This window comes from Halichoerus grypus, chromosome 13 (genome assembly GCF_964656455.1).
Source record: "Halichoerus grypus chromosome 13, mHalGry1.hap1.1, whole genome shotgun sequence".
Classification (NCBI taxonomy): Eukaryota; Metazoa; Chordata; class Mammalia; order Carnivora; family Phocidae; genus Halichoerus; species Halichoerus grypus.
The window spans coordinates 16,975,563-16,997,941 of record NC_135724.1 but is presented as its reverse complement, the minus strand read 5'-3'; the positions used below and the strand labels follow the sequence as shown (position 1 = coordinate 16,997,941).

Below are 22,379 nucleotides of genomic sequence, written 5' to 3'. Positions count from 1 at the left end.
TTATTATGTAGCAATACTGACGAGAGTCATAATATTGTTCCCTATTTTTTATGTAGGAAAATAGAGGCTCCGGGAGATGGAGGTAACACAGTTAGGAAGGGCTAGGCTGGGTTACTATTTTCTGCCTTAGGATTCTGAGTCTACTGGTCCTTCCCCAGTTCTCCCTGTCCGCCTGGTTGATAGCACCTTTCATGGAATGGAAAAGCTAAGGTTAAATGCAACGCTTTTATTAAAATAATCATGTGCTCAAGGAACAAAGTAACTCTAAGGAAGCTGACCTTCAGCTTCCAAAAGGAGCTGAGCCAGGTCAGCACAGGATCCTGCAGACTCCCAGAATACATTCAAATAGGGTTGCCATGTAAAATATAGCATATCTAGTTAAATTTGCATTTCAGATAAACAATAAATAATTTCTAGTATATGCCCCAAATACTGCATGGGACATATGTATACTAAACATTTGTTTATCTGAAATTAAAATTTAATTTTAAATTTTAAAATGTGGGTGTCTTGTGCTTTTTTTTAAACTAAATCTGGCAATTCTAATTGAGGAGAAATTGTGTGTCAATAGATATAACAACATTTGGGATTCCCAACATAGAAATGAGCAAGATCACCTCCTAACACTTAAGATCTCATAGGCAAAGAATACCTCTGCCAATTTTTCTTGGTATCAAACTAAAAATTAATAATGCAATATGTACCAAAGTCCTTTAAAAATTACAAAAGCTGTGTGCAATTATTTATCTGTAAAGATGGTCTTTGCATCGTTGTTAATAATTCTGAAAAAAAAAAAAAAAAAAAAAGGGAAGCACCTAACTTACTCCAAAATAGGGTTTTGGTGAATAATAAATTCAGTCAATGGAAAACAATGAAATAAAATGGAATCCAAGGTTATTTTTAAGAATGTTGCTCTAGATGATCCTTGACATGGAAGTATGTTGAGGGTAGAATATTGAATGAAAAATACAGGTTGCTATCATATTTTTGCAAAACAATTGTGTTTTGCCTATCAAGGCATGCTTCTCCCCCTCATGTTTTAACATCTCTAAAATTCGGATACCCTTAGGATTAATGGCATCATCATCACCGTTGGGCAGGTGGCAGAAATGAAGTAATTGTCATCTATGTGGATGTGAGCACTCAGTCATTGCTGGTCGTGGTGTCACCTCAGTGGAGGGATCTGCATTGTTGGTACAGAATATTTTGAGTTTGTCATTTATTTTTATTTATTTATTTATTTATTTATTTTAAAGATTTTATTTATTTATCTGACAGAGAGATAGCGAGAACAGGAACACAAGCAGGGGGAGTGGGAGAGGGAGAAGCAGGCCTCCCGCTGAGCAGGGAGCCCGATGCGGGGCTCGATCCCAGGACCCTGGGATCATGACCTGAGCCGAAGGCAGACGCTTAACGACTGAGCCACCCAGGCGCCCCTGAGTTTGTCATTTAAAACGTCTTCCAAGATTACACTATGATTCAGCATTGAAATGAAAAGTTAATTTTTATGCAGAAGCATGAAAACAAAGCAGAAAGGACTCAATATGATTTTAGTGATAAAAAATTTCTTTTGGGGGCCACCTGGGTGGCTCAGTTGGTTAAGCATCTGCCTTCGGCTCAGGTCATGATCTCAGGGTCCTGGGATCAAGCTCCACGTCGGGCTCCCTGCTCAGCAGGGAGCCTGCTTCTCCCTCTCCCTCTGCCTCCTCTCCACTGCTCATGCTCTGTCTCTCTCGAATAAATAAATAAAATCTTTTAAAAAAATTTCTTTTTGTCATGGAGAAACGATCACAGTTACATATTTTCTTGCAAAGCAGCAAACAACCAAGTGCTTTACTGAACCCAAGAAATGAAGACACTCCCAAGTAGAGGAAGGGGTGTTATATTTTGTTGCATTTTGTTACTGAGAAATGTGCAAACAGATTGCCTATCACAGGCCAAGTAAAGCAACTGAAGATAATTAATTTGTTTCTGGGCCAGTTAACCAGGGACAGGGAAGGCTGGGGCCGAGCGAGGGAGGAGAGCCCAGCCCCGGCTCTGGGGACTGCTATGACTGTCCTGACTTCTGATCCAGTCCAGGCTGAGATCCAGGCAGCTAAAGCAAAAGGCAGGGAGAGACTGAGAAGGCTCCACATGGTGCCTGGGACTCCCAAGCTGTCCCTCTCAAGGGCCAAAGGAGCTATGTGAGCGACAGGAGGAGGAATGGCTGTAGTCGAGAGGTATAAATAGACAGGTAAGGTGCCCCCACTGGATTAGCATTTCATCTGGTCACTTGGGAGACTCAGGCAGCGAGGAATCCTTGAGGCTCAGGCCAGTGTCCAGATTTGCCCTCTAGGCCAGCTCCAAACCTCAGACCCAAGGGTCCTTCTTCCTTAGCAAAGTGAGGAAGGCAATTTGCAGCAACTGGAGTCTACGGTCCCAGCGGCAGAGAAAGCAGGAGCCCGTAAGGAATAGACCTGTGGTCTCCCATGCTGATAAACCACTTCATGCCCCCTCCCCCAAAAGCCAACTGGGTGTCTCTCCTCTCAAGTCTTCTGTAATACCTGCTTAATAATGGTAATAATATTTATCAGCTGCTTACCATGTGTCAGCTACTGTACTAAGTATTTTGTGTACATCATCTCATTTAATCCTCACCATGGTCTGGGAAGGTAGGTATTATTATCTGAATTTTACAGATTAGGAAATTTAGGCTCAAGTTCACTCAGCAAGGAAAGGGCAGAAACAGGATTCAAAACTGCCCTACGTTCTTCCCTCCCATCGTGCCCTGTGCCCACAGCATCGCGCAGCCCTGTGTAACTCCAGCAAAGCACTCTGCCTCCCAGGATCCCCTGTGTTCACAACGGGAGCGCTTGAGTGGCCCTGTGTGTCACCAACAATCCCCTGTGCCTCCCACAATCCTCTGTGTTCACCGTCAAGAATGGGCCCTGTGTGCCTCCCACAATCCCCTGTGCCTCCCACAGTCCCCTGTGCTCACCGTCACGAACCAGCCCTGTGTGCCTCCCACAATCCCCTGTGCCTCCCACAGTCCCCTGTGCTCACCATCAAGAATGGGCCCTGTGTGCCTCCCACAATCCCCTGTGCCTCCCACAGTCCCCTGTGCCCACCGTCATGAACCAGCCCTGTGTGCCTCCCACAATCCCCTGTGCCTCCCACAGTCCCCTGTGCTCACCGTCACGAACCAGCCCTGTGTGCCTCCCACGATCCCCTGTGCCTCCCACAGTCCCCTGTGCTCACCATCAAGAATGGGCCCTGTGTGCCTCCCACAATCCCCTGTGCCTCCCACAGTCCCCTGTGCTCACCGTCACGAACCAGCCCTGTGTGCCTCCCACAATCCCCTGTGCCTCCCACAGTCCCCTGTGCTCACCGTCACGAACCAGCCCTGTGTGCCTCCCACAATCCCCTGTGCCTCCCACAATCCTCTGTGCTCACCGTCAAGAATGGGCCCTGTGTGCCTCCCACAATCCCCTGTGCCTCCCACAGTCCGCTGTGCTCACCGTCACGAACCAGCCCTGTGTGCTTCCCACAATCCTCTGTGCCTCCCACAATCCCTTGTGCCTCCCATCATCCTCTTGTCCACTATTAGCAGATAATGTCTCCTAAGTACTACCTTAGGTCTAGCAGGTCCCCGTGGCTGGCTGAATTAGGCCCTTCTCTTCAGCCTGACCTCTGAGCAATGCTTGGACCTGTGCTTGTGGATCACAGGGCCCGGCCAAAGCCCAGAACCAGGCTTTATGATTGCCTTGCTCCGCTGGAGGGCTGGCTGCGCCTCGGTCCGAGACCACCGCTCTGACCCGAGTCCCATCTCTACCATTCACTGACGGGTTTGTGTGCATGTTACCTCAAACACAGAGTTAGTTCGCAGTTCTAAAACCCTGTCTCTTCAATTCACTTGTGGGCTCCTTGAGGCCTTGCCCCTGTTCTGACATGAGCAGTCAGTGGTGGTCTCTCTACTTTGCTCAAGAGTCCACTCCAGGCCCAGGACGGGTGCTCAGCATAAACACTCTTGGACCGAATCTGTGTTGTAACCATTAGAGTCCCCTGGCCTGACAGTTACACCTTAGGAAGGGACAGGGGAAAGCAGGAGAGGAATGCAGAGGACAGCATGGCGTTCTCTCAGGAGTCCGGCATTAAGACCGTTGATCAGACAACGAGTTTGGCACCTGGCTCTGAATTCTGGCATCTGTTGTTCTATGGTACGAACTACATGCCAATTCTCTGCTCGACTCTGAAATGAAGGGGCAACAGAAAGCTGCTGTAGCCAGGATAGAAGGCAAATAAATTAGCTAAATTTTTCAAAAAAATTATCAGCCTAAACTGTTTTCATTCAGAGTAATTCTTGGGTTGATTCTATCAAAACCTAAGTGTGCTGGTGTGGGGGGTGGGGGCGGGCTGAGGAGGAAACAAGGAGAGTAGAGAAGGTTTTGTTCGGAGGTGCTGGTGGACAGACCTCAGGGGAGACCTAGGGTTGGAGATCAAAGCTCATGAAGGCTGCCCTGTCCAATCAAGGGGGGAAAGGCCCTGGGAGTGGGGAGCAAGGAGAGGAGAAGAGGGAGAAAGTCACCTGCACAAAAATGGTATGTATGTACGTGTGTGCATGTGGGGGGGTAGTGGTCTTTACAGAACTCTCCATTAAAGTGGGGTCTATGAGAAACACACTCAGGGATGAGCACAAAGATCCCAACGCATAACATGAACATGTACCCAGGATTTTCACCCAAACTTCTCAGTCTCAATCAGTTAAACATCAGACTCTTGATTTAGGCTCAGGTCATGATCTCAGGGTTGTGAAATCCAGCCCTAGGTCTAGCTCCACACTGGGCGTGGAGCCTGCTTAAGATTCTCTCTCCCTCGGGGCACCTGGGTGGCTCCTTCGTTAAGCATCTGCCTTCAGCTCACGTCATGATCCCAGGGTCCTGGGATCGAGCCCTGCATTGGGCTCCCTGCTCCGCGGGAAGCCTGCTTCTCCCTGTCCCTCTCCCCCTGCTTGTGTTCCCTCTCTCTCTGTGTCTCTGTCAAATAAATAAATAAAATCTTTAAAAAAAAAAAAGATTCTCTCTCCCTCTCCCTCTGCCCCTCCCCCCTCCCTCTCTGAACAAACAAACAAATCTGCTCAGCCTGACACTCGACCTAGAGGGAGACAGAGGGAATGTTATTACAGTGACCAAATGGCTCAGAATTTCCTGCCAAGTTTCAATTCCAAGGAAACCATGCAAGTGTGTATATATATATATATGTATATATATATATACACACATATATACACATATATATACACATATATATACACATATATATATATATATTTGCTTTGTGAACTGGCCTTGACCTTCAAGAAAATTATAGCAGAGACCCAGAACCTGGAGGGCATTTGAGATTGTCCAAAGTATGTGGTTAAGATCCTGGCCATAAGTTTGCAATGTGTGCGAGTGTATGTTGCGGGGCAGGGGAGTTCCTCACCACCAAGCAATCCTCAGACACCAGGTGGGTGTCCTACAATTCAATTCTAACACTGTCTACCCAGAGACAGGGTTAGATCCCGTAGATTAAGGGATGTGGAACTCTCCCCTCTCCCTACCGCATTGGCTGTCCGGGCCTTCCTGTCTGAGACACATCCAAGCACGCAGGCCTCTGCCTGGAAATGCTCTTCTCCCTGGTAGCCTCATGGTTCACCTTTTAACCTCCTGCTCTCTGCTCAAGCCCCACCTCAGATATCACACTATTTTAACCTGAGCCCTTCCCCAAACTCACTACCCCCTACTCTATCTTTCTTTAATTATTTTTCTTATTCCTTGCCTCCTGGATGTAAACTCCACAAGGGAAGGCAGTTCAGTGTAGGTTGACTGGTTGGTTGGTTGGTTGGTTTTTGTTGCTGTCTACCCAGTATCTAGAATAGTGCTGAGAACATTGTGGCCCTCAACAAATATTTCTTCCATGAACGAGTGAATGAATGAGGTCTCATTGGAGATTCTTGTTTGATGTTTAAGATTTACTTAAGAGAGTTTTGCTCATTTGCAGGAGGGGGAGGGAAGCCAAGTTTAAAGATTTAAGGTTTAAAGGGCCTACGTCTGGGCCTTTCTCATTAGAAGTCCCAGAAGAGTGGCCAATCTCTGGAAAACCCATAATGGAAACATAATATTTTGACAGGGGCTAGAGAGCATCTAGATTACTTTTGTCATTTAGACAATGAGGGAGGGGCACCTGGCTGGCTCTGTCAGGGCTGTGAGTTCGAGCCCCATGTTGGGTGTAGAGATTACTTAAAAATAAAAAATCTTAAAAAAAATTTAAAAAAAACAATGAGGGAAGAAAAACCAAATACAAGGCATGAATCTTGACTGGATTGTAGTTTTTAAAAAAGAAGGAAAGAAGAAAAGAGAAGCGCTAAAAAAAGATTTTGGAGATAATAGGGAAATTTGAAAATGAGATGTTCTTAGGGAATTACTGTTAATTCAGCCCCCCCACCCCACCTCCCATGGCAGTCAGGCTCCTGACCCCCCCATGCCTACTGGTGTTCTGAGCCTGTTCCCACCATGAGAACAGGACCTTTAGTGGGAGAAGATGGCCTGCATGCGACTACCATGATGAAACCAGTACCAATCAGCCTTCTGCGTTTCACTGAGGCCCTGGATTGTGACACTGGTTTGAAAGTGACTTTGATTCTCTTGGTGGCAAATCTGAGGCTGTGACAGTTTGGCGTCCTTCCAGTCCCTCTGGGCTTGGCCCTTTCCCACACGTGGCAAATTCGACTCCTTTGGTCTCTTCCTGTCCTCGTCCAGTACATCACTGATTAGTCCATACGGTTCCTGCCCCTTGTCATCGCTTTCTGTCCATCTTTGTTTTTCTCTACTCATTACTAAAAACTCATCCATCTCCTGTTTCACCTAAGGTTTCAGAGCAAATGGCAAGCAAGTATTCTCAGCTTTGCTACCCAGAGAGGTAACTAAAGTCTCAGAAATATAGTGTCTTGTCCAAAGGCAAAAATCCAAATGGCAAAGGATTTCAAAGGAGACCCAGGATTCCCAGTTCCCAAGCTTCTGCCTCCCTCCTGGCAAAATTCGGCATTCTTCACTGAAACGGAAGGCTTTTTTCCATTTCTGCTGCTCTGGGCAGAAAGAGGAGAAAACAGAGTCACCCCCCAGGGGGCGGGGTCAACTTCCACCTGCCACCAGTGGAAACAACTGATTTTGATTTTCCCTGTGCCTGAAGCCCAGTTTTGTAGCCTGTATCTGAGTACAAACACTAGGGATGCAGACATTCCAAGCTGAACTCCAACCTTGCAGGATTCAAATCTATCTTACCTTAAAGGAATGTAAAAAAGAAAGTCAATTTTAAAGGCACCTGAAGTAGGGGTTGTGGGATTTGCTGGAAGAAGTTTGGTAACGATTATAAATAGGACACAATTTATCCTTTCTTGGCAATCCAGAATCCTTGCAAATACCATGTCTGGGAATTTAAAGAAAATCATCTAAAAGTTGAACATTTGTCTTCATCATGGTTTTCCAAACAAAGAGAAAACTGTCTCAGCAAAAATGCAGCATTCATAAGTCAGAGAAGCTGGTGAAAATGATCCGGATGTTTATGTGGTGAAGCCCCGGGAGTAAGGGATTCGTCCAGCCCTTTGAAAGAATGTCTACATGGGAGGCTCTGGGGAATCCATTTCACTTTCAAGGAGGAAAACCAACAGTGATTCTGAAAAGAACGACGATTGTTGTAACCAGGAGAACAATTTGAAAACCACAAAGCAAGTTAACCACGGCAGTGCCAGGAACACGAGCTTAGAAACATCCCGCTGCCGCCACATCCGTGGAACAAAGCTGGAGCGCACAGGGCCCTGGCAATTTCCACAGGGCTCCAGAATGTTCTCTTTTCGGGATGAATATTTGGGCTTTTACCGTAGGAATGTGTCGGCCTTTGGAAGGTCACAGCCAATCCCTCAGTCCTCTTGGGTAAGACTCCGGTCTTTTCTAGGGGTGATTTGCAGGGTGATCCCAGGTGGCCTGAGGCAACCAGGGAAGGGGGCTCCCACAGGGACTTAGGGAGCAGTAGCAGGACCAAATAGCAGGCAACTCTTTGGGCTCATTTTTTTTTCTAAAAATTTTATTTGTTTGACAGAGGCAGAGAGCACAAGCAGAGGGAGAAGCAGGCTCCCTACTGAGCAGGGAGCCCGATGCAGGACTCGATCCCAGGACCCTGGGACCATGACCTGAGCCGAAGGCAGACACTTAACCGACTGAGCCACCCAGGCACCACAGGCTCATTTCTTGAGACCAGTTCTTAGAGGGGAAAAAAGAAAAAAAAAAAGGCCACAGCATACTTTGCTTTCCACTTGCACCTGAAAAGAAACCGAATCACTATAAGTAAGGGTAGGGCAAAATGACAACACCTGCTAGTTAGGGCCGCCCAATGTCTCAGGTCACCATGCGCTCAGACTGGGGTAACCAGACCTCACTTCACATTGCATTTATTACTAGGGAGGGTGACAAGTAGCTTCCTTTCTAAGAAAGCAAAATGACGGAGTGGCCTGAGGAGGAAAAGAAATGATCAGAGACATTAAAAATAATAGCAGTTATGTAAAGAAGTGTCGAATCACTAGATCGTACACCGGAAACTAATACGACACTGTATGTTAATTCTACTGGAATTAAAAAAACAAATTTTAAAAATAAAAACAGAATAATAGCAGCTAACAGACCCCATTGAGGACCGACGGCAGTCCCCAATGGTTGTTGAGCTCTGTGTGGATCTGTCTTCCTACCAGTCTGTAAACTCCGTCAGTCTTGCTCACCTTTCCATTACAAGAGCTCAGCTGATAAGGAGGAGCTTAATAATTGTTGGCGTGAACAAATAGATTGGAACTACGTCAGAAATGAGCAGTTCAAGAGGAGATTGAGACCGGCTTCCAAATATTGGTCAAGAGCTCCAAGTAGGATGAGTCAAGGATATATTTAATTTATTTAATGGCTTCCTATGACCCAGTGACGTCTCCGGGTCTTGAAATCTGAGGTGGTGACAATGTCATAAACTGCAGTCTTTCTGTAAGGAAAGAGTAAAAACACCCAGGTTTTGGGGGGGGGATAAGGACGTGTTCAGGACGTGCAGCTGCCTGCTTACCCTCCCCCCGCCGGCCCCCATCCCTGCCTGGGCTGCAGGCCGCCACCTGGCCCTGCAGGGGGAGGGCGGCGCCGCTGGGCTTCCCGGCCCGGCTTAGTGTGCTTGACCAAAGGTGAGGGACTTAGTGGGCTAAGGTCATGCCCTCCCAGCCTCCGAATCAATAATTTAATGTGACTTATCAGAGAGAGAAAGAACTGTTTACTTTAAAACCCTGGATCCCATAAAGGGAGAGCGGAAAGGCCTACACCCCCCAGAAGCTCAGGGCTCAGGCCGCACACACGGGGAGCCTGCCCGGCGCGGGCCGCGGGCCAGACGAGGGCCCAGCGCGGACTGGAAGGTAAGCACCCCTCTCCCCGAGCCCCTTCCAGCTGCCCTGGGGGAATCAGGCCGTTCTTGGGGGTAGCCACCGACTCCGAGAAACAGGGGCGCGCTGCGCCCAGGTGCTTCCAGAAAGCCCGCCCAGCACCTGAGCGACGTGAAGTGTTAACACAGCCTGTTTGAATTTGTCGGCCGTGATTGCTCTGTTTCTTCAGCAAGCCTGGGAAAACCGGAGACCTTCCTGGAGGCTCCCCTCAGCCCAGCGGAGGAGAGGAGCGAGGGAGGATTTGAGGGCCGAGAGACGCCCCGACTTTTATCGGTGCCCTTGGAGTGGCCTTCCTGTCCAAGGATGGTCTGACTGAACAGGTCTGACCCGAGGCCTTCACACAAGATCCCATCAGCAGGATAATTGGCATTAGGGGGCTGGTTTGGCCAGGAATCCCTCCCCTTCCCCATGCTCTGGGGCAAGCACCCCGCAAGGCTCCCTGTGTTCCCCTCTGATACTTCTGAAAAGCCAACCTCAGGGTTGTTCCTTTGTCTGAAGCCTTGTTCCCTTGACGACCCTGAAAACAGACACCTGCGCAGGAATAAAACCGGTTCTCAGGAATCCCCAAACCTCAACAATTCTCTTTGAAAAGAGTCTGTTGAGACCCCAACCTGCCTGAGAATTTTCCCAATCATCCTCCCACCCCCACTTTCACCCCTGGTTGGGGATAAGCATGGCCAATAACTGCAGGCATAAGGAGCTTTCCAGATTTTCCCTTGTAGATGGATTTCAGTGAAAAAAAAGATATGTGCCTTTGCTCCTTGTTGACAAGAACATTCTATTTTAAAATTTCCATGTACTTTCAAAATGACAAGTCTCAGGCATATGATACCGACTTCCTTTGCCTTCCTCTAGACTAGAACAGCCTTAAAGAATCAAATTGATGTCTCTAACACATCTGTTTGAAATGACAGTAAATGTGGATTTGGAATTAAAAAGCATCTCCATTTATCTTTTGCTTTTTAAGAAATCTTTTTTTTTATTTTAGGCTAATGGGTTAGGTTTGCAGAAAGGTGACACTTCACAGACCCTGGAAGCACTCAGTCCTCAGGGTTGGCCCTAGAACATTCTCAGCGCCTGGGAAACAAAATCTGAAAGCAAAGACAAGCCGCTCATGCCCAGATCTGACGTGAGAAAGAATAGGGAGTCTTGTGATATTCCTGGTACTTTGGAATCTAAGATCAAGGAGCTGTGAGGCACACAGAATACTTAACAGGCTGATGAATTTACTAGAAGGTTAGGCTTGCAAAGATTTCCTCCTTAATGAACTCTCCCTCCCCATTTATGGAACGAAACCCATGACATAAAAAAAGGAGCAAACCCAGGCTAGCCTGTTTTTCGTACCCACAGGCTCAGTGGGAAAACAACATTCTGAATTGACCACAGCAACTAGGAATATCTAGAGATTCGGTCCAGGTTGGGACAGTGAGGGAAGGGAGATGGGGACACTGCACAGAAATTGAGTTTTGATAGCCAGGCGTTTAGGTATGCGTAGCAGTTGACCTCTTTTAGGAAGTAAGGCAGAGGATCCTTAGAAAAGGCAAGGTCTTTTCTGAGCTGTGGGAAACGGTGCGGGCATCTGCTCACATTACCCTGAATAACACCCAGTGTCTTTGCCTGATGCATTACTTTTTTCACAGGAAGTAACAGGTATAATTATTTCCCAACCAGCTTATAAACATTCTGTTCTTTATTAACGGGTACTATGTAAGTGCACTTGTTAAATTGGAAAGTACTAGAACAAAAGATTTTTTTTTAAGCTGCAGAATGCGAAATGACTGTGAAATTTAAAAAAATATATATCCAAGGAGATCCTGGCATTAACCACTTCTAATTTTTTTTTTAATTAGTGGCATATTATTGGTTGGCATTTGAAGAAACCGAAAACATTCCACTTGCTCGTGTAAACTGCTTTGCCAGTTGACAGTTTACCCACTCCTACAGAAACAAAGAAGCATTGAAAGATGAGGGCTGATATAACTACGTTAAAAAATTGTTCACAAGGCTGAGAGCATAATAGGCAGTCAATAAATATGTGTTTACTGATGGATGCAATAAGACCATAAAATTGTTGTTCTGCATAATAAAGTATTTCACTAATAATTTGCTAGGAAATTAGCCTGAGGCTCCTCTGTCTGCAGAGCACTCACGTTGCAAGCTTGTCGACAAAGCAGCGGAAGCTCTAACCTCCGAATTTCAGAAGAGTGTTTTGCAAGAAGGAATTTTTATTATGGGATCCACCAAAAAAAAAAAAAAAAGAAAAATTGTTTAAAAAATTGTTTAAATTCTAATTATTTTTCTCATTACAAAAGTACTACATTAATTGCAAAAATTAACAAATGCAGTGAAGCAAAAGGAGGAAAAAACCCCAAACTATAATTCCACCACTCAAAGATAACAAGGTTAACATTTGATGTTTTTGCCCTGGGTGTATATGCATTTGTCACAGAAAAGAGCTCATACTGTGTATGCTGTTCTGTAAACTACTTCTTCATTCAGTCACGTACCTCGAATCTCTTTCCAAGTCAACAACCATTTTTCTACAATGTCACCTTAAATGACTAGGTTATATTATAAATATATTACCCTTTTCCTATCATTTGGGTTGTTTGCAATTTTTGCTATTATAAACAGGGGCTCCATGGACAACCTTATAGGTAAATCTGTATACAAATTGGTAGAAAAGAAAAATCTTTTCTAAAATTCAACAGCTTTTTGCTTGAGATAAATTTCTTGGACCAAAGAAATAGAGGTGGTGATAAATAAAAACAGGAGTTTTGTAAGCTTTACCTGAAACGCATTAACGTTCTCTCTCTCTTTCCCTCTTTACTCTTCCTTCCCTTTTCTGTCTTTTGCAGATTATTAAGATGCCTCAAGCATACAGAGCCCACCTGGAGAAGTGCAGGCATGCTCAGACCCTGCTGTCACGTCCTGAGAGGTGAAATGGGCCCAAGCTCTTGCCCGATGGACGGCTCTCCAAGCATGTCCTACCGGGACCCTACTAACCAGTGAATTGTTCACCTCCCAGTGATTCTTCCCGACTGAGGCCAAGAGATTTCTGGAGCCTCTTGTCATGGTCAGCAACATCCCATGAGTGACCAGGAAGTGGGGGTTTCTGTTCTAAGTCCCTCAGGCAAAGACAAAGCAGATGAACCTGGCTCGGGGGAAGAAGCATAAGAGTGTGTCCACCATGGCTGTGCCCAGAGTGCCGAGGGTTGGTGTGACTGGGGCCAGCTGGAATTCTAGAATTTGTATTTGGTGTGAGTCATGCCAAAACCGCCCAGGTGAAGAGCTCCCCCTGAAGACAGCTGGTCTACCAGTGGGCCAAGTGGCATATTCCCGCTGCCGTGCAAATGACCACACCCTGTCAGGACAAGTGAGGGTCACAGACTGGAACCAAAGGAAGTCAGGCGCTTCATAGGAGGATAAGCAAATCAACCCAGGCAAGAAGGTAAGGGGAAAAAAGAGGCCGGGTTCCACACCCCATCCCATGGAGACTGAGATGGTATGCTAATAATTGCACATTCTAGGTCGAAGAGGGTGATTTCCTGGTCTGCATGTGAATAAGAGCCATTTTTACTAAAAAATGCAGAAGGGTGCATATTCAGTTGTTAAGAATGAGCCAATTCTATGGCCAAAGCAAGGCTCTGGTCAAAAGTTAACAACTCAGTTATCCTGGGAAAAAACAAACTGGCCCCCAACCTTTGCCTTTCCTAGCATTTGGGGGAAAATAAAGGATTAGGTAAAATGATTTATTTCCTCTCATTCTCCATGGTGGGCAGGAGTTCGTGTATCAGTTAGAAATCATTTTTAACAGGAAAGCCAGGAAAACAGAAGGGATTTATTCATAGGAGGCTCCCTTTTTCTAGAATGTAAGTATTGTAAACAAAAAATTCAACCGTTCCCCTCTCTCCCCGCCCTCCTTTCCTTATCTCCCCTCATCTCCCACCCTCTACTTTGGTGGAAAATGACCAAGGTGAGTAAGAGTTAAAATCTGAGCACCATCGGATGCCTTGGTATGCAATAGATGTTCCAGAGAGTAAATTACAGCACATCCAAATGCTATATCCCCATGCAAAATCATTTTAATTTTCTTAGACGGCAGAACTTACTATATTTATCGACAGTGGATTGGGATAGATGGGAAGGTAAGAGTTGAGGAGGGCCCATGAATCTGGTCATATTACTACAGTTTATAATACAGCCTTTCACTGGGTCTTTGTTTTCTAAAATCAATTCCCTCTAAGGATTCTTTCTCTCTTAACCCTCTTAGAGAATCGATGCAAACAGATTTGCCATCCGTTTCCATAGGAAGTTTCATTCCCGTCAGTGGGAGGCCTTCCGTGGGGTGGTAACAGTGGACACAAGGCAATGGGTCGCTTTGTTAGCTCAACTGTTCCAGACACAGAAGCCTGACATTTTTCTCTCTTTCCGTTCCTCAAGATGCTCCCCGCACTCGTGATCCCTCTTTTCTCTGCTCAGGTCACTATGTGGAGCTGCCAAGGTTCCCTGATGGTGACCAGTGGCAATGGCGGAGTGTGGAGGTGAAGTCACAGACTTTCCTTAGCAGAGCTGTGGAGTGTGACAATGGTGTTTGTGTCCAAACTATCAAACGCCATTATCACACTAAATAGCTACTGTTAGGCAATCCTTCCGCTCAATAAATGCCTTGGCATCTGTGTGGTTTGGGCAAGAATGTTCCTCTTACAGCAGTGTTCCCGGTCCTGTGTAATTACTGAATAAATGCAGGCCCGTTGGTGCTCATAACCAACATGTCATCCGAACTTGGCCTCTCACACACTGTTGTTAAATACTTTAGCTGGTGATGAATTTTCTTGTTTTCCTGAGTCAATAAAAAATATGGCCATGTCCCCCAGAGCACAAGGCCAGGCACGTGGCAATTGTTCAACCCAGGCTTGTGGAGTTGAAATGAATAGTTAGGTAAGGGTTAGATCCGGAAGACAAAAAGTGGGTTGAATCCAGGTTGTACAAACCACAGGCTTATAGGAACAGAATTAACGTACGTGGGTCCTCACTTCCCATCATAAGAAAACAACCTTCTAGTAAACTTACACATGGCTTAACCGACCTTTCAGGAAGTCTAGAACATGTTTGATTTCTACTGATGCTAACCAATTACGAGGCTGATTTCTGAATTTGTATGCTAAGTCCTTTTCCTTATGTTTCAATGAATTATCATCAGGAAATGTTATATGAACTGCGTGTAAGTTGCCATAGCAAATCTGAACATTTTAAACCCAAGCAGCTTCCGGGACAATTGGACCAGCTGGGTGTTCTCGTTTGAAATACATTTTTTCTCTGAGAGGCGTTTAAAGTAAGGAGTAGGTTCTGTTTGTGCTGGGCTGAAGCTTCTTTTCCGTGACTTGGCTGCATGAACTAGTATCTGTTTAATCAAATTGAAAGGTTTGGAGCAACCCTCAGAAATAAGTTCATTCAATCGTTCAGCCGTTCATTTATCAAACAAATCTGTATTGAGAGGCTACCATGTGTCCGGCTCAGCCCTAGGCACTGGGGATGCTTTTAAATTAAATGCGTCTGACGTCACTTTTGGAAAAGGGTATTCCCTGGCTCACATTCTGTCTGGGACCATTCTGATTGTTCCAATTATATTTATTAGGGAACTAAAGGAGCCGAACTTTGCAAAATAACTCCAAGTCCCTGGCTGAAAAGCACTATGTGAATGCAGTCCACACATCTATTATACACTGTAAAGGCTCCAAGGTCCAGAGAAGCTTCTGTCCCAAGAGGAAGTCCATTCCTGTCCGCTCTGCATCTCCTTCCATCTTCTACTTCTTTCCTCCTGGCATTGTTCGCTGTCAAGAGGAGAACCAGCTCCCCTGAAATGATTAATACACTGACGTCCTTCGGTGTATTTTTCTGGAGAGAGAGCTCTAACTGAAGCAGCAGGGATAGAGGGCTCCGTGGTGTGCAATGCACACTATTCGTCCGATCCGTGCAATGCAGAGCAAAGATGACAGGTTTGGGGGTCCTTCCACGGATGACAAAGGGAGACTGGGAATGGTCCTGGAGTTGTCTAGAAATGCAAGCACAGCTCACCACGGTCTCCCCAAGCTGAAGGTCTGTCCTTCACCTGTGGCCTTCCTTGGCCTGCTTATTCCTCAGAACCTCCTGCTTCGCAGCTGAGGCCGTGGGGGAGCTGGCTCCCTGCCTGCTTTGTCAAGGGACTCTGAGGGACAGCCTGGAGACCGAGAGATGACTCGTATGAGTCTTTCCTTGTGAGTGTTCATAATGCAGAGAAAGTCGAACACAGCGAAACCCCATAATCATGCAGGGGAAGGGAAGGGACATCTCAGCGGTACTGTTGGGGTCAGGAAGGGGATGGCCAGACTGTCCACAGTGACCCAGCCAACTGACGTGGCGCTCACTGGCTCAGGGCCTCAGGCTGCACTCCATGCCCAGGCTCAGGCACAGGCCCGAGATGGCCTCAGGCATTCCTCTTCCTCATTCCTACTTGCCCCGAGATTATGTTCAGACGGAATCAGACAGGAAGCAAAAGGAAGGACATTCTACATCTTTCCTACGAGGTTGGCTCACGAAAGGGCTTATTAGGGTTCCTTCCTGGGTTAGTTCTGCATCTGGGGTTGGGGATCGTTCTTTCTAGAGATCTCTAAGGAACACACAGAAGGCAAACCTCTCACTCTCCATTTTAGAGCCGTGTCTCCTATAACCCCGCTGCTCCGCATCTCTGATTATGGCATCCTTCTCCAGCTCTGCTTCCATCTCTCCTACTGCCCCTGGCACAATTCCTGCCAGTGTTCTCTGATAAAGCATTCCTGGGGACACCTGCGGACTCCGGATGTAGTCTGTAAGATGAACAGTCCACTTGGAAGTGCAGTGAAGAGCACACTCAAGCCGAGAGGCAGCAGAGCCCCCCCCCCCCCCCCGTGGCCGCGACGACATGTTTTCCTCCCCAGGACACAGGCCTTACTTTGCTTTGTGAGCCAGGCCTGCGAGGCCCTAGGCATCCTTTCATCCTAGTACGATGTGTACCTCGGACGTGACAACTGCCACTTAGGGCCCGTCCAATGTCCCAGCCATCCCCAGAGGAGGTTTTGTGACAGCATAGCAGTTGACCAGATGCAGATGGCTATTCTGCACATTTTTTCTGAACTCTTCTTAAATCTGTATTTTCCACTGGGTATGTTTTCTGAATCAGAAGCTACTAGAATGTTAGAACTGTGCACCAGTGTAGGCTTTATTCCAGTGCAGAAACTGAAGCCCAGAAAGGCTAAGGGACATGCCCAAGGCTGTTCAACTGGCCTGTGGCCAAGCTGGACCCAGGTTTTGCCCCTTCATCCCTGTGTTCTGAGGTTCCGGCCTGCCAAGGTAGGCACAGAGGTCAAGCAGCACTTGCTGAATGAGGACATGGATGCCATGTCAAAGTCCCCTTTTCTTTTATTCCTAGGAAAACGGTCTCCTTCAGGTTTCAAAAGAACACTCCTGAATGCGGTATTCTAGAATTTGGTGGATGGGTCCATGTGGATGTCCCCCTTCCCTGCATCAGGCGCTGTTCCCTGGAAACACATGCGTTGTCTGGTTGCTTTGTGCCTGGTACCGTACTGAGCTCTGGGGATGCAAGACGGAAGCTAGGTCCCTTCTCTGAGCTGCTCTTAATCCAGGAGTTGGACAGAGGTCTAAACAAAGACACTTAGGCCTCAGGGTCCTAGATGCCACCACAGTGCCATCAACAGGGTATTCAAAGACTTCCGTTATGGCCTTCATTTCTTTTCAGATGACGAAACACTGAATCTTTGACATTATCATCTTTTTTGTTACTATCGGGGAAAATAATCGCTCGTCTTTATTTTGAAGATTCGATTGCCAACAGGCTAGAGGTCAAGGGCATTTCGTTGCAATCGGTGGCAGTGCTGGGCCTGAAGATCTTGCTGCTTTTCCTTTGCCACCTGGCAGCACAATGAGCCGTGTAGGATGTGCCGAGGGGCCTCAGCAGGGTTAGGGGATGGACTAGAACACTTTTCCGTTATGTGTGCGAAGAATTTGCATTTCTCAGAGGAGCTGGGGAAGATGCGAGCTGGTTGTCTTTCATGACGCAGTCTGTGTTCATGCTCACACCAGTGGGCCATTATTCTCCCCTTGCTGCCTCCTTCCCTGTGACAGCCTCGTCCCAGGCCACCGTGAAATGCCTCACTGCGTCTCAGCTGCCCCTCCCTTGGGACAGGTTCGAGGAAGCTCTGGGTACAAACCCATGCACACAACATGCACCATTTCTTCTATCTGAAATTCAAGTTTCCTTCCAAGCTTTCTGAAGGAAAAGGAGAGGTTCCATAACACATCCAGGTTTACAAAAAAAGTAGATGGCCTCTGCAGATTCCCAAGGGCTTGGTCATAAGATAGCCTGCTTTAGACAGCCGGGTCACCCTATGTGTTCTGAAAAAAAGACTGATGTAACCCAAATTTATTGTGTACTTAGAATACTTAAACACTGCATGGGATGCAGAGATGAGTAAGACATTCATGCCCTCAGTCATTCATTCAGCCAACATCCAGCCAAGTGTTCCTCCTGTGTGTCAGGCATTAAGCTAGTCACCAAGAATTTAACAGTAAGATGCTTCCTCCAACGTCTAGTGTTGGCGACCTAGTGAGGACACAGCCAGGCAAATGAGTCAGCAGTGCTGAGCCTCAGAGTCTTTGACGTAGATATGGGGTGTCATGGGGACCTTTAAGAAGGAAGTACCCTCTGTGGCAGGTGAGAAAAGCACGCGCGAGGAGACCCACTCTCCGGGGCAGAAGCACTCTGGTGCTCCAGATGGCTGTCCAGTTAAAGAGAAATTCGTGACCTTGGCAAGTGCAGGATAGGAGTGTTCACCATGTCAAGTTTCCACCTTGAGCTAGCTTCAAGTTTCCAAATCATTCCCCAAGAAGCTCTTCCAGAGAGCAATTGAACTATGAACCTGGAAGTCATTTGGTGGGGATTTTCCTTCTCAGAAAGGCAGCCAAACATCCACAGAAAAAGATCACCTTTTAAATAAAAGAAGCACGTTGTACTATTTGGCAAGTGACTGGGGCAGGTGCATATGCGTGTATGTATGTTTGTGGGACACATGTTTGTGAAGAGTTTCAATTTCTCCAAGGAGCTCGGTAAAATGCCTTTAAAGTCTCATTCAACTGGGATTGTATTTTATTTTCCTTTAATTTTTGAATCAGGGAAAAGGCAGGGCTCTGATCTCCAACTTGGGCTGAAATGAACGTCCTCCTGTTGGCTGCCCCTTTGAGCCTGGGACCCAGCACTACTGGGAATACTGCCCCCTCATGGTAGGATGTGCCTCTGCACGTCGTAACACCAGTGTTCCCAAAGGATTTCAAGTTTGCTAGCTCAGTATTCCAAACTGATTGCTTTCAGAGCTTCCCTGGCAGCACAGTTCAGCTTTAATTTTGATAAAGTAAGTTTTCAAAGGCTTGAAGGGGAGGGAGAGAGCAGCAGAAGGCATTGTCCTATCCAGCGTCTGTTGACCTGGTAAATACACCAGACAAGAACTAATCTTGTTCTACCTAGAGAATAAGTCCCATCCTTTTCACTTTTCTGGCACATTTAACCCAGACAAGAGCTAATTAAAGCCCTTCCCATTTCTTTTTTTTTTTTTTTAAGATTTTATTTATTTATTTGACAGGGAGAGACACAGTGAGAGAGGGAACACAAGCAGGGGGAGTGGGAGAGGGAGAAGCAGGCTTTCCGCTGAGCAGAGAGCCCAACGCGGGGCTCGATCCCAGGACTCTGGGATCATGACCTGAGCCGAAGGCAGACACTCAACGACTGAGCTACCCAGGCACCCCAAAGCCCTTCCCATTTCTTAAGGCTACCTGTCTTCTGTGCAGCACGTCTTGTCTTGCTTTTCCACTTGACTTCCTACTGCCTCTGGATACAAAGAAGTCAGAGATGATCTCCCACTATTTGGACGGGCTAGGTGCTGTGTTTACAGTCTCTCGCACTGAGCACTAACACCCTATGCCTGAGATTTTCCTGGTCTCTCCTATATCTCTGCGTGAGCTTGGGCTATCTCAGTCGGATCTTTGGCTCAGCAATTAGAGCAATCGATATGCTGGGTTGGGTAAAACATGGCCAGGGCTGCTCCATGCGAACCAAAGGAGGTAGCCACAAATAACCATCCCAAAATGTAGGTAGTGTGTTAGGAAATTTTGATGGCAAGAAGCAGTTTTTCTTAGATCATCTCAAGTAATTCATCCTTATAGCAATGTTTTCTTCATCTGCTATGTACAAGGCACTGAGCTGGGGAAAGGTGTTTGGAAAGGGACACAAGGAAGTAAAGGGACAGGAATCACACAGAAGCTCCCGATCACCAGGTAAGGCCCCATGGAAAGTGGCAGATAGTCAGGATTCATGAGTGCTCCTGAGACTGGGGTATCTGGTCACCCCCAAGGCTATAGACATAAGTTAAGCCTCTACTATGATGGTGATTCATTTGTTCCCTTTTTCTGCTCTTGCTGCTGTCATATCTGTGTCCATCCTCACAGCTTCTGACTACCTATAACTGTTTTCTCATGTCTCCTGCTAATTCTGGGGTCTCAGTGGCTCCTGCTACTTACTGGCCTCCACCTGCCTGCCACATTTGGGTGTCTTCTCAGTTTCTTCACGTGCTACCATGTAACTTCTCCTTCCCTGTCTCTCCAGTTTGGATCCCGGAGCCACAGAACTGATTGTCTCATTTAAGCTGTGTGTTCCCGCTGAGGTGGAGCTTTCAGTCCAAGCCATGACACAGGCTGCTGGTCAACCTTTGGGGCAGGAAAGTCTCATACAACCGGGGTATGTATGAGAAAGCCGAATGCAGGAATTAGCATGGAGACTCACTTGGAGCAGGGGCTGTCCATTCTCCAGATGAAAAGGCAGGGGAAGACTTCTCAGGGAAGAGAGCTGGCGTGTGTTTAAGCCCAAGTGAGACAGAGTTTGGAAGAGCCGAAAACTTTAAGCTGACCAGTGTGGCGGGAGTGTGATGAGCAAGCAAAAGATGAGGCTGGAGAGGCAGGTGGGGGCTGGCATCCCTGGCAGCAGGATGGAGGAGGGACCTATGAGGAGGGCAGGCATGATGGCCACCATCATTTTATCATCATGAGTTTTGCTGGTGGGTCATCAAGACCAGGGGTTGACAACCTATAGCCCGTGGGCCAAATTCAGATGACTAGCCTGCCTTTTTTTTTTTTTTTAAGATTTTATTTATTTCAGAGAGTTTTTAAGATTTTATTTATTTCAGAGAGAGAGAGCACGAGCAGGGAGGAGGGGCAGAAGGAGAGGGAGAGGGAGAAGCAGACTCCCCGCTGAGCAGGGAGCCCGATGCAGGGCTCCATCCCAGGACCCTGAGATCATGACCTCAGCCAAAGTCAGATGCTTAACTGGCTGAGCCACCCAGGTGCCCCTGACTGCCTGTTTTTATATGAACTAAGCATGGTTTTTATATTTTTAAATTATTGGGAAAAAAAAGTCAAAAGAAAAATATTATTTCATGATATGTGCCATTTATATGCAATTCAAATTTCAGTGTCCATAAATAAAGTTTTATTGGAACCTACAACCATTCCCATTTGCCCAAACTATCCCAGTTTGGCACTGAATGTCTTAGATCCCTGAAAACCCCTCAGTTCCAGGCAAATTGGGATGGTTTGTCAGTTGGAACGTAGCCAGGCTCACTCATTTGCATATTGTCTATGGTTGCTTTCACGCTCCAGTGACAAAGTTGAGTAGTTATGATAGAGGCCATATGGCTCCAAAAGCCTAGAATATTTACTATCTGGCCATTTATAGAAAAAGTTTGCTGACCTGTGATCAAGACCAATGAAAAGTAGATAACTTATCTGATAAGACAAGGGAATAAAACTGATTGTTACTTTAATGAGAGTGTTAACTATGCCTATTCATTTTCTCCATCAGAAGCTGATTCCTTTCTAAAACCTAAATTAGATCATGTCACTCTCCTGCTCAAGGTCCTTCAATGGCTTCCCATCCCACTGGGAATTAAATCCAAGGATCCCATACATCCCTCTCAGACAGACCTCATCTTTTTCCTTCTCTTCCTCTTGCTTGCTCCACACCATTCCCACCCCCTTGCTGTTCTTCAAACTTGCCCAGTATAATCCTGCCTCAGGACCTTTGTACTTACTGCTGCCTCTCTCCAGACCCTGTCTCCCCGATCTATGCACACCTCGCTCCTTCGCCTCATTCTTGTTTCAGTTCAAAGTTGCCTTTTCAGTGAAGCCTTTTCCCCCAGCATAGCACTCTTCACCTCCTGACATTACTTATTTGTGTTCTGTGTCTATACTAGAAGGTCAGGCACATGGGGACAGGGACCTTGTGGTACCCTTGCTCACAGAACAGTGATGGTGGGTTTGTGATGAATATTTGTTGGATAAATAAGTGGTTGGTGGAGTTAAGAATCTTATGCATGTCTCCGGGGCCATGTCCCCACTCATTGGGCCATATTACTATTAATCAGTATTTTATTTTAGCCAATATTGGTCCTGTTACAATTATGTAGCTGCCTGTCTCTGGCATCCAGTGGCCTCTTTTCCTGCCAAACACCTTGTATTTAATCATCTGAACATCTGCTCTGTGGCTATCTCGTGCCAGATTCAAACCTGAGATGCTTCCATTTCTCTTGTCCTGAGGATGGATGCGATAATCCTGGGCCCAGGGGTGGAATCAGGGTGATTCTTCAACCCCTGAAGCCGACAATGACATTTTATGCATAGATGCACTTTTCTAGGATGAGGGTCCAGAGCTGTTATCCAATCGTCAAGAGGGTCCTCAACCCTCAGAAAGCTGAAGAGCTGTGATTTTAAGCGACAGTAGTCCATTTGCTTAAATGTGTGCCAAGCTCTCTAGTCTGTTACCGGC

General features: G+C 46.6%; 1 long non-coding RNA gene across 1 annotated transcript; it reads left to right on the top strand.

Moving 5' to 3' along the window:
* Positions 1-9,361: 9,361 nt before the first annotated feature.
* LOC118548156 (uncharacterized) lies at positions 9,362-21,943 on the top strand. The gene is made up of 3 exons (XR_013443287.1): positions 9,362-9,448; positions 12,334-12,926; positions 16,923-21,943. It is a non-coding gene; the product is annotated as an uncharacterized LOC118548156 (long non-coding RNA).
* The last annotated feature ends 436 nt before the right edge of the window (positions 21,944-22,379 follow it).